Raw genomic sequence first — 12,967 nt, forward strand, 5'->3', positions numbered from 1 at the left:
TGCATACCTATAAAGATATTAAAACACAGCGATTCAACTTTTTTCATACTTTAATTTTAAAGTGTTGAGAGGGGCCTTTTCCAAAATATGATTTGTGTCGTTCAAGTGTTTTGAATATCTTTGCTGACATTCAGTCCCTGGAGGCCTTGTCCTCGAGTGATTTTGACCAGATTGAATTCATCTGTGAGAATAATCTATCAATTGTAAGATTATGGATCAAATCGGGGCTGGTCCGAAACGCTTTATGGAAAGCGAAAATGGACCTTTTTAGTTTGGGCTTTTTGCTCGCGTTAGATCCAGCTCGTCCACCTGCCCAAGAGAACAAAGAACAAACTGAGAGAGCAGTACAGACACCGTCCATAGAGTGCGCTTGTACCTTTTGCACTGAGGTTAACTGCTCTCAGAGTAGGTTGACAACAAAGAATTCATTATAACCACCAATAGTTGAGAAGAGTCAAACCATCTCTCTGGCAAGTTGGAATACACGAGGTTTCTCGCATCTACAGTGGACAGTGAATGCTCAATTAAACAACTATGACATTGTAGCTCTCCAAGAGACTTGGATGTTACATGCACCCATATGGGATGGTCATGCTATTTGCTTGCATCCAGCAGTGTCTTCAAACAAAGGCAGGCCCTCGGCTGGCTTAATGGTGGCTGTAAAATCCAGTAGGAATTTCCAAATTGGGGAGTGGCTTTCTCCGAATAGATTTATTCAGGTGGTCAGAATCACTCATGGACCTCATGTAATGTATTTGCACTTATAAACCTGTATCGTAACCCTGCGGGCATTACTGATGATGCCTTCTATCGTGCTTTATCATCAGTATTTGAAACAATTGCCATGCAATCGATCTCTGGTATAATGGTGGTTGGCGACTTGAATCTGGTATGTCTTCCAACACTTAATAAGGGGTTGTGCATTGCAAGCCAGAAATGGAGTATATTTATTCAAGATCTAAACTTGAAAATGACGAATGGGAACATTATGGGTGACATTCCACCTCAACACACGTGGGAAAGAGGAGCCTCTAGATCCACTATAGATTACATCTATGTGAGTGAAAGCATACATGCAAATGCCACCAAATTCGAAATCATAAAACAAACACATAGTGATCATCATTTACTGCTTCTCCAATGGTCCGCCTTATGTCAATCAGACACTACTATTAAACAATGGTCTAAACAAGCGCTGAAAACTAATAATGGTAAGAATCGTTTTCATTGGTCACCAGTCAAGCTACAGACTTTAAATACAGCCATTTTAAAACACCAAAGCACAAATGTTGTAACATCTTATGTTGATGTGCTCGATATGTTCAGAAACATCCAACCGCCAATTACAAGACCATCTCGATCTCACATTCATGGTTTTGACCTTGCTTTACAACAATGCAAAACCTTGTTAAGAAAAGAAATACGTAATTTTCGCAAATTGCCGTTAAATGAACAGCTCAAAGCCATTAAAACAGCGAAATGCTTATATCGTAACTGGACTCGTGCCAGAAAAGCACAGCTTTTTCAAGTTGATAGTGAACATTTCTTGTCTGCTTGTTATTCCTCCTCTCAACTGGAGCTCCAATTAAATGATGTCCCAGAAGCACAATGGGTAAAGCATTTCTCTCAACTATATGCTGATCATAACATGATTAAGTATGAATATACTCAGAGAGCTTCTTCAAGCTGGTCTCTGGAGTGCTCTATAGACATTGTGAGGGAATTCATAAGTAAGTCATCTTCTTCAAGAGCTGCCGAACCGGATGGTCTAACAAATTACATGTTCAAACAGAACCCAGAAGAATGGGCCATTATCTTATATAATACCTTCCAACACATTTTACGAACTAAGATAACTCCAAAATCATGGCGCACATCCTTAATAGTTCCCATCTACAAAAAGGGTGATCGTAAGGATCCAAAATCTTATCGCCCCATTGCTCTCCTAGATGCGCCGGGCAAGATTTTTTCCCGTTTGGTGTTGAAGGAATTTAATCAATGGACCTTCAATGCAAAGCAGCGTGATCCCGCCCAGACAGGCTTTGTTGCAGGCCTAGGGACTGTGGTGAACTTAATAACTCTTCACGCCATTAAACATCGAGCACAGTCCATCAAACAGCCCATGTACTTTGCGTTCGTAGACCTACACTCGGCCTTTGATTCAGTCTCTAGACCTCGGCAGATGGATACATTGTTAAATGCTGGTTGCCCGTCAACTTTAAGTGACATTATCTTTGCATTACACTCAAACACTTCAATTAGTGTAAGATTAAACTTAGAGGGGCTTCTATCATCGGCGGTCCTGACTGAACGGGGACTTAAGCAGGGATGCATACTTGCCTCGGCGCTGTTCAATTTTTTCATCAATGACGTCAGAAGTGCCCTTGACGAGGTTTGTGCAGATGCACCGAAATTGGACAACATCGAGGTGAAAGCGCTATGGTATGCGGATGACTTAGTGCTAATATCTAAAGCACCTATTGGTCTTCAAAACCTCCTAGCAGCACTATGTCTATATTTTCAATCTAATGAGTTGGTGGTAAACAACAAGAAAACTCAAATTGTTGTCTATACTCCAAAAGGCAAGCGTAGTCACCGATTGAACTGGAAAATAGAACACATAAGTCTCGAGGTGGTTCCTAACTACATATATTTGGGCATCTTATTTGATGGTCCCGCGACTATTCAATCTCAGCTAACAAAAATTGTAGTTAAAATTCTCGCAGCAATACGCCAGACTCGACTCATTATGCACAAATATGGGAAATTTTCTATTAAACCTGCCCTTATATTTTGGATACAAAATGTCATCCCTACCATTTTATATGGTTTAGAAACATATAGTGTGATTCAACCAGTGTTTCTGAATGTATTGGAAGCAAAGTTTTGGCGTGCAATTCTTCACTTGCCACAAAGCACTCCAGGGACGATGATTCGATATGAATTGGGACTGTCCTCGCTATTGGCAATGTAAAATTGGCGCTTATGTAGCTTGTTTAGAAAATGCTTATTATCTGCACTTGATAATTCTACCTTAGCCACAGTATCCAGTTATCTGTTGTCGTCCTCCCATCAGTTTCCTAAAACATGGTCTAAAAACATCTTATCCATATTAGTAAATGCGGAAATTTCTATTGAAACTCTTGTATCCGATCCGGATAGAGCAAAGAAAAAGCTCTATATGATGGATTGGATTGATACCAGAGATGCCTGTTTGAAGTATAAAGACTTTGACCCCTCTGTGTTCACTGCAAAACGTTATAGAGAAATGGCATTCTATCTGTGTAAAGCTCCTTCTCCTACCATTAGGAATGCATTATTGCATATGCGTTTTAACTTATACCCCACTCGTGAAATTCAAGCACGCAGGAAAGAGATTGCGCCTGAATCCTCAGGGTGTCGTTTTTGCAACAATATGACAACTGTTGAAACCTTAGAGCATGTCATAGTAGACTGTCCTGATCTTATGCATTTAAGACAAAGTCACTTCAGTAAACACTTGGCCTATTTCAGCCAGATGAGGCATGAATTTAGATGGCTTGCGATTTCCACCACTAACTCCATGAGTATAAAATTGGCAACAATCAACTTTCTGCGAGCTTTGGATTTGATAAAATAGACTGATCCTTAATGGTGAATGTCCTTTGAGATCTGTGAGTGTTATATTTATTGTTCTGCCAATTGACTGGCAATGCAAAACTCAAATGTAATCACCAGTATTGGTGCTAGCGGGGGTGTTGTTGTTTTAATATATAGCACGTTCTATAAGGACTTACAACCTTGTGTGATGCTTAACTATTATGACCACTTCCATGTACAAAGTGATTACGACATGAAAGTCAAATGCTAATTGCCCTGTTTTTATGTTACCACTAGTGATATGTGGTATTTTTGCTCTTGGATTTTTCTGTAATTTTTCTGTATTTTTTTGTGGCATAGGAAAGCTTTTTTATTTTCTTAATTGTTGTGGTTATTGTTGTTCTTCACTCCCCATTTTCATTGTTATATGTGATATTAATATTCTAGGATGTTATTCTAGTTATGATGAATTGAAGAGAACGCTTCTGTTTTATGTTTTTATGTTTTATACTGTCATGTGTTTTATATGTAATCTTTGATAAATATGTTGTTATAAATTGAAAAAGTTGATTAAATTCAGCTAAAATCAATAAAAAAAAAAGTAACAAGTCATGCATGGATGGGATTCAGAGTAACTCTTACACCAAATAATAATGCCGACTAAGGAAGTTGGCAAAAAAGTATTTCCCGGTTGTTTTATTTTCAATTATCTAAAACAGGGAGTTAAAATGGACATCAACGGATGTCGCACAGCATTCTCTCAACGTATTACATAAAAAATAATACTTTTATAGGAAAAACACATCATACGCAACGGCATACTATGTGGCAAACTAAGAAAAACCTACAGGGTGTTGTGATACACTCCAGGGGAACATCTAAGTATACCTTATATAAGGGATCAGGTTGTGATTGGGTCTCTACAGTCAAGTGGATAACTTATGGCCACCCCTAGTGCAAGTCATCTACAATAGTTATTAAGTACACAGTACACCATTTGCTCTGAAACTATAAGGCTCTTCGTTATATGGCCTTCTACAATTGGTTGGCACACTTGAGACCTTCTGGAACATTCAGCTCACTAGCAGCACATAAGCTGGTACCCCAGGTGCCAGTGTGTAGACTTGACCGTGTCTCCCCACCCAATTAGCCCAACATCTCTCATCACTCATGCCATCTGCCATTCAGATTGTCTTTGAAGTTGTCCTTTCAAAGTATCCTCACTCCTGAGAATAAAAGATAGTATAGGCACACTCTTATGGGAGTTCAGGTCTATATGCCCAACTCCTATTTCCATCCTTGACTCACGTGACAGGAGACCAAATTTCGGCCTGTTTTGAAGCATTTCATTGTCTTGAATGAATCAAATCGGCAATCGTGTTCTTCCTTTGCACCTTAACAAGGGCTGATTCAGCTTCTCACATTCACTATTCTTTAAGGATATTAACCCGTTCTTTGCTGCTCGATCCTTTGACAGCAGGCCAGAGAGCTATTCCATGCCTTTCCTCAATCTTCAGCTATTTTCTTGATGCGGCACAGCCTTCCGATCTTTATGTCTCTGTGGGTCTGAGCTTACTAAATGTGTGACACCGATGTCCAGATTCTATATAATGGCGGCACCGCCGCAGTCTATTCACTACGTATAGCCAGCCTTTAAGATTACTTTGTCTTCTTGCGTTGCTTCATCTGTACAGTTATGAAACGGCTTGCATTTTCTGTACTGCTTTTCACACATACAATCTTCACTCTGCCTATGAAAGTTTACTCAAATCTTTATTTCGTTATCCGGTTCCATAATGTCCATACATCCTCTCCTTCGGCCATTCTTCTCAGCGAATCCCGCTTGCTTGACGTGATGTCACCAACTTCTCTTTCTCTAATCTTCATATTCCTTTGGGGATCTCTTCCAAGAGATTGTCATCTCTACGGTGTTACATCATATAGGGTTTTCTCAACGGATACCTTTTCTCAAAGACTCTCTGTGGGATAGGCACCATCACTGGTGTTGTGCATGTCGCGACTTCTGGCTTCCTGCATATAGTAAGAATGGGGGCGGGACTTCCTGCAGAGTCATTCAGCTGCTCCTCTACACTATCATTAACCACCGGCAATGCAATAAGGGAGATATATTATACTGGCAAATATTTATTTGTCATGTGCACTTTCAAGTTGAATGAAATTTGCAAATTTAGTTTATGAAAATGTTCACTTCTTATGGCATCACTTCCAAATCAGTGTGTCGGAGTCCCCCACTTTTTGCATTAGGTTGTGTGCCCTGGATGTCATGATATCCTAGATAGGGAAAAAAGCTGCTCTGATCCAAACTCTAGATGACCAGAAACAAATCACAGATGACATCACTGATGGCTTCACTACTGACATCATACATGACATCACTGAAATCACTGGTTTTATTAATTACATGTTGGAATATGACAACTCTGCTTTGTTACACAACATATATGTACATTTTTCATTCTTACAATACATTGTTTTCTGCTCTTGTTTTTTTAAATGCAACATATGGTACACAATTGACAGTACATACAGACATTACTAGATAGAAGAATAGTATATGGGTATGTATGTACTTTGGAAGGATATCTGTTATATTTTAATACAAATTCATAATTTATTTTCAAAAGATATGACTAAAAATGTCAGTAAAACAATTGTCATGTCTATAATCAAATGTTTACTTTCCAATTTTCATTTCTTTTCTAAAAGTGTTATTATGTAGTGTAAGCAACTGCTTTTTTTGCATATTAACCAAATTTAGAATTCTTAGATTCTATACTATCACAATGCACACGGGCACATATGTTCTTTTGCATGTTGTTATTTTTTAGTAGACTTGTCATTTAGATGAGAATATGTTCATGTAATGTTATTACAGTCAGGAGAATTGCAAATGTGAATAGTGACTATATTCAGGACACTTACTATTAAAAATGTGTCCACTTCTATCTACTCTTATTTTATTTTACTTCTACATACGGCTATATTATGTTTGAAATACCTGAAATCGATTTTCCTGAATCTGGTACTTTCACTACAATGAATTATTGTAATTGCTTATTAATACTTGAAATTCAAACAATTTGTATAATGTTACATAATTTATTGAAATGTTTATAAGTTGAGAAGTACTACATATGAATGCTGCACACGTAATCATATGATACTTCTGTATCATTGTATTGTTCCATGTTATGTTTTTATTGTGAAATGTAATGAAAATAAAATATGTATCGAAAGAGGTGAACAAATATATTCTAACATATGTAATCAATAATGTCATATATGATGTAATTATTGATCTTATTAGTGAGATCTTGTATGATGCCATTAGTAACACCATCAATGATGTCACCTGTGATGTCATGTGTGATGTATTTGGTGATGTCACCAGTGATATCATCTATAATGTCATCATGGTGGTCATCTGCTGCACACGGGGCGCATAGTTAAAGTGCACTTGCTTGAAATCCGAGTGCTGAATTTGAAGGGTTTTGTAGCGTTAAATCTGATCACATTAACACTCTCTTAACCATGGGTTTTTATTTATAAATACATATATATATATATATATATATATATATATATATAATATTTATATATATATATATATATATATATATATATATAACACCAAGAAAGTTATGATGTGTTTAAAAAGGTTTGAATGGGCTACAAATAAATACTTTTAGACACCAGAAATTCACAAAATGCAACTGCAGGCAACTGTGGGGTTCTTCGCTGCAGTTGTATGTCAAAAGTATTTGCCAGTAACTGGATTCAGTACAAAACGTGCATTTGAGGAGCTATCATTTCCAGCCATGTTATTCTTTACAAATCTGCTCTACCAACTCATAACCACAAGAACGGCAGCTGCTTAAAATGAATATCCTTCCGACCATAAAAGTTCAAAAAGAACAAGCGGCTCCGGGCAAGAAAAAGTACCAATTTGCTTGGAATTCTGCATTTAACCTCAGCACAACACCGCAAAATCATTTTTATTTTTCCATCCATGGACAACTATCTTTAACAAAACACTTTCAATCCAATGGCATAAGCCTTATGCAAACATTGAACTATTTAATGAAAAACAGTTCGGATGTAGCACTCAACAGAAATTGGAAAAACCTGTGTGTGTGCAGTCAAATCAAAACATTGCCGTGAGAGCATGCACCACATGCGAGGAGTGCAGCTTCTGCCAAAGGCCCTGCGTGCCACGCCAGAATCAAGGAACGAAGCAGCAGGGTGTGGTTATGGAATGACGCTCCATGATACCAGCCCTTTGTGAAGCCATCCAGCAAAACGGTAACCTCCTCACTGAAGCAGGCACACATGTATGGGCTAGAAGCCAAGAGTGCATGGCGTGGCCCCAGAACTCTCATTGGAGACTGCACCACACAACGAGTGCATGGCTGTCCTACACTACACCCCTTGGCGTGGTGCGCGCGTGTAGAGCAGAGCTGCCTCCACAGAGTTGACACTAGAGGCAGTGACACTTGCAGCACAACCTGCATGAAAGGAAAGCTTTAGCCATGCTACAGAAATGTATGTGTCATGCTCTTGCGCCATGCTAAGTTAAGCCTCTGCTCTGTGCCTCTACCCCCACTAGGCCCTGCCTCCCTAGCCGTACTGTGATCTGATGCCAGGTCCATGTTTCTCTCATATGCAGCTCTCCTCAGCCTCTGCTCTGTGCCTCTACCCCCATAAACCCTCTCTCCCTAGCCGTACTGTGATCTGATGCCAGGTACGTATTCCTCTCATATGCAGCTCTCCTCTGCCTCTGCTCTGCCTCTGCTACCCCGCTAAGCCCTCCCTCCCTAGCCATTCTGTGATCTGATGCCAGGTCTCTGTTTCTCTCATATGCACCTCTCCTCAGTCTCTGCTCTGTGTCCTGATGCCAGGGCCTCTGCCACCCCTTGTGCCTCCCTCCCTAGCCGTACTGTGATCTGATGCCAGGTCTGTGTTTCTCCCATATGCAGCTCTCCTCTGCCTCTGCTCTGTGTCCTGATGTCAGGGCCTCTACCCCGCTAAGCCCTCCCTCACTAGCCGTCCTGTGCTCTGATGCCAGGCCTGCGTTTCTCTCATAAGCACCTCTCCTCAGTCTCTGCTCTGTGTCCTGATGCCAGGGCCTCTGCCACCCCTTGTGCCTCCCTCCCTAGCCGAACTGTAATTTGATGCCAGGTCTGTTTCTCCCATATGCAGCTCTCCTCAGTCTCCGCTCTGTCCTGATGCCAGGGCCTCTGCCCTCAGCATCTCTCCCTATCCCTCCAGTCCTCTGATGCCAAGTCTGTGTTTCTCTCATATGCACCACTCCTCAGCTCTGCTTCCTGAGGCCAGGACCTCTACCCGCCTAAGCCCTCCCTCACTAGCCGTCCTGTGCTCTGATGCCAGGCCTGCGTTTCTCTCATAAGCACCTCTCCTCAGTCTCCGCTCTGTGTCCTGATGCCAGGGCCTCTGCCACCCCTTGTGCCTCCCTCCCTAGCCGTACTGTGATCTGATGCCAGGTCTGTGTTTCTCCCATATGCACCTCTCCTCAGTCTCCGCTCTGTCCTGATGCCAGGGCCTCTGCCCTCAGCATCTCTCCCTATCCCTTCAGTGCTCTGATGCCAGGTCTGCGCTTCTCTTCTATGCACCTCTCCTCAGCTCTGCTCTTTGTCCTTATGCCGGAGCCCCTGACATTCTCTTATGCCTCTCTCCCTAGCCTTTGTGTGCTCTGATGCCAGGCCTGTGTTTCTCCCATATGCACCTCTCCACAGCCTCATCTCTGTGCCCAGATGCCAAGGCCTCTGCCCCCATACATTTCCCTCCAGCCTCACTGTGATCTGAAGGCAGACCTGTGTTTCTCTCTTATGCATCTCTCCATAGCCTCTGTTATTCATGTTTGCATCTAACCCCTGCCCTGTGTCCTGATACCACGTATCGTTCTTGTCCCCTCCTACTACTCTCTTTGTCACCCTTTATCATCTCCCCCTGACCCCTACCATTTGCATATCTGCCTTCCTTCAGCGCGCATGCAGGCCAGTGCCTTTCAGCCAAGTGCAGCAGCTGGTAAGTGACTCTGGGTGGGCGGTTCCTCTGCAGCACAGACCCACACTGTGTGTCCCAGCCAGACACCCCTTGAGAACACATAAGGTGACGTTACGTTATTACCTCTGTCTGCTCTGCTAATGATCTCCTTCAGCTTGCCTTCATATGTTCTGTCCTCCTTTATTTCAGATGCTTCAAACCCCGCCCCTAGCTCCCAGCTTCTTGCTTTCTGATCCGGAATTTAAAGGGCAGACAATGAAAATGAAACAAATGGTAGACAGACCAAGCCTCAGGGCATGTACCTGAAATCCACAAGCAGAGATACGAGCAGTCCACAGGCAGAGGGGAGAAGACCATGAGATGAAGGTCTGCGGCCTGAGAGAGAAACTCCATGTTGGACAGAGACTAGCGTGATTGGGGGGGTGCAGACTAGATTCTATTAAGATACATAAGAGGTGAGTATTATGCAGAATCTTCTTTACTCCTCAAACAGCAGCAAAGAAATAAACATTTTTTTAACATTAAACATTTATAAAACACGAAGAAATAAAACTTGGAACGCAACTGAGGGCCCAAGTCCAAGATGGCAACCATGCCTTCATTAACCAATCAGGGTCTGAGCTCCTCTATAAAGCCATCTGCAGGTAGTCCCTTGTCCTTTTCTGTAGCTGTGCGGCAAAGGTAGCAAAGGTAGCAACAACTACACTCCCGACCAGCAACGACATCCACCCACAAAGCAAAGTCCAACCACCACGGTCCTTCCATCAAAACACCTTGTGAATTTGCCTCACTGAAGACGTCCTCAGAGGGGTACGGCAAGAGAGCAAACATATCATGTGGGAGGGATAATACTCGCCTCTGTATCTCTTAATAGAACCTAAACCCCAACTCATGCAGTTTGGGGCATTAGCCATTCTTGGCGGGACCGGAGGCTTCATATTATGCAAGTTCAAAGCTCTTGCAACAACACACTCACCACATGCGGAACCTTTTTATGATAACAAGTCTTAAAAGTAGACTCCCTGGACCAATCAGCTGCCTTAATGATATCCTCCAATCTACCCCATAGAAATGCTGACTTAGATGCCATAGCCCCCCCTCGCCGAATGGGCTCCGAAGACGGAACCATCTACCCCATCTTCTTTCACCACCCATCACACCCAGTGCACCACAAAGTGCCAGAAGAAACCACCCCAAAAGACTTCCTGACGGAAGTGAGCAGCTGAGAGGTAGAAGGAGACCGGTAAACTGAAGTCACACGCTGATAGCATTGCAAAACAGTTAACCACGCATGATTTCTGATCCTCATGGCAAGAAGGTTAAGAAACCGAGATGGTGAAAATCTTGGCTCTGTGAGTGAAAAAGAACGTTACACCTTCCGCAGATTAAAGTTTATTGTCCCCATCCAGTGCTTTCACATCTGAAACTCTCTTAATAGAAATGAGGCATAACAACGTAGTTAATTTAGCAGACAGTTGCTGGCGTGACAAAGCATCATTACTTGGCCTAGACTGAACCAAGTGGAAAACCAAATGAACCTCCCAAAAAACAGCAGAAAACTTAGCCTTAGGAGCAACTTTAATCCTAATGGACCGCTAAGCCTTCTTCACCAGGAAATGTTTTCCCACTGGTTCTCCCTTTACTAGCATATGTCCTGTCGATATCATGGACCGGAAGTTATTATTCGTCTTATAAGCCTTTCCCTCCTTAAACAATATCATTAATATATTCACCACCTCTACAGAGGGGGCAGAAACATGATTGATACCCCTGTCCACGCACCAGCCCATGCAGCGTGCCCACGAAGTAGAGTAGGAAATCTGAGTGAATCTAGACCATGTGTCTCTGAGAACCCGATAAGCGTCTCCCAAAAGGCCCGGGAATGCCCAGGAATTGCAAAAATCTTCCATGCCATGAGGGATAGCTGCCCTTGCAGTGTTCATTTGTGTAAACCTCCCCTGGGGTCGGTGAGTAAAAGACGGAATGACAGAAGAAGACGGGGAACATCCAACAACTGCTCCAACAGGGCTGGAAACCACACTTGGGTCATCCAGAATGGGATGAGAAGAACCACCTGCTGCCATGGAATGAGAGAGAACGTGGGGACATGCATAACTTTTGAGATGCTGCCAGCCCTGGAGAAAAGCATCCACAGCTAACGCCTCGTGATCCAGACGCCAACTGAAAAACCGAGGCACTTGGCAATTGAGGCGAGAGGCAAAGAGATTGGTAAGGAATGGACCCCAAACCCCTGATAGGAGATGAAACATCTCCGTGTTTAGCTTCCAGTCACTTCCATTGGGAGAAACCTGGAGTTCCAATCCTCCACTGTGTTGACTAGTCCTGGGAGATACTCCACCTGCAACATTACACCACTGTTGAGACAAAACTGCCCAAAATCTCTGGACAAATCTGCCAGACCCTTGGACTGCATTCCCCCCAGCTTCTTGAAGTAGCGTACCAGTGAGATGTCAATTCTCAGGAAAATACAACAATTCATTCTGCCTTTGGCCAAACTCTTCTCCGTGAACAACCCTGCCAGGAGCTCAAGACAGTTTATATGAAGAGACTTCTTTTGAACAGACCACTTTCCTCCTGTAAACACCCCCTGTTGCCTTGCCCGCCACCTCGACCGACTGGCAGCAGACTCCAACACCATATCATGAGTAAAATCAAAGACAGCTTTCCCGTTCCAAGCTTCCATGTGCTGGAGCAACCACTGAAGCTTCCCTGAGGCTTCCGGAGAAAGCCTCACCAGCTGTGAGTATGGAGCCCCCTTTTTGAGGTGACTGAATATTAATCTCTGAAGTGCCTGATAATGCAACGGACCCAGAAGAATTGCCTGAATAGAGACCGACAACATTCCTCTGACCCTTGCCAGAACCCGGAGGGAGAGAAAACCCTTCCTTAACATAGATTTGATCTGACTGTGAATACCCTGTATTCTTTCACGGGGAAGTAGGAGTTGACACAGGTCAGAATCGATAACGTAGCCCAGGAATTGGATGCGTCATAAAGGCACAACTACAGATTTGTCTAGGTTGATCACGAACCCCAAATCCTGTAGCAGAGTAATCCCCATCCGGATATGAGTTTGTAGCAACTCCTGTTGTTGTGCTAGCAGGATCATTTTATTTAAGTAAATTATTATTCTCACCCCCTTACCCGCAAGAAAGCCGTCACTGGGCGCAAAACCGTTGTGAAGCACCAAGGAGCCGAGACGGGACCGAATGGAAGGGAGGCGAACTGCCAACCAAAACCTTGCCACTGAAACTGAAGGTACTCCTGAGGGGGAGGATAAACTGGAACTACCAGATAGGCGTCCTTGAAATCGACTTTGCAC

The sequence above is a fragment of the Ambystoma mexicanum genome, chromosome 10 (assembly GCF_040938575.1).
Source record: "Ambystoma mexicanum isolate Mex_15411 chromosome 10, UKY_AmexF1_1, whole genome shotgun sequence".
Taxonomy (NCBI): domain Eukaryota; kingdom Metazoa; phylum Chordata; class Amphibia; order Caudata; family Ambystomatidae; genus Ambystoma; species Ambystoma mexicanum.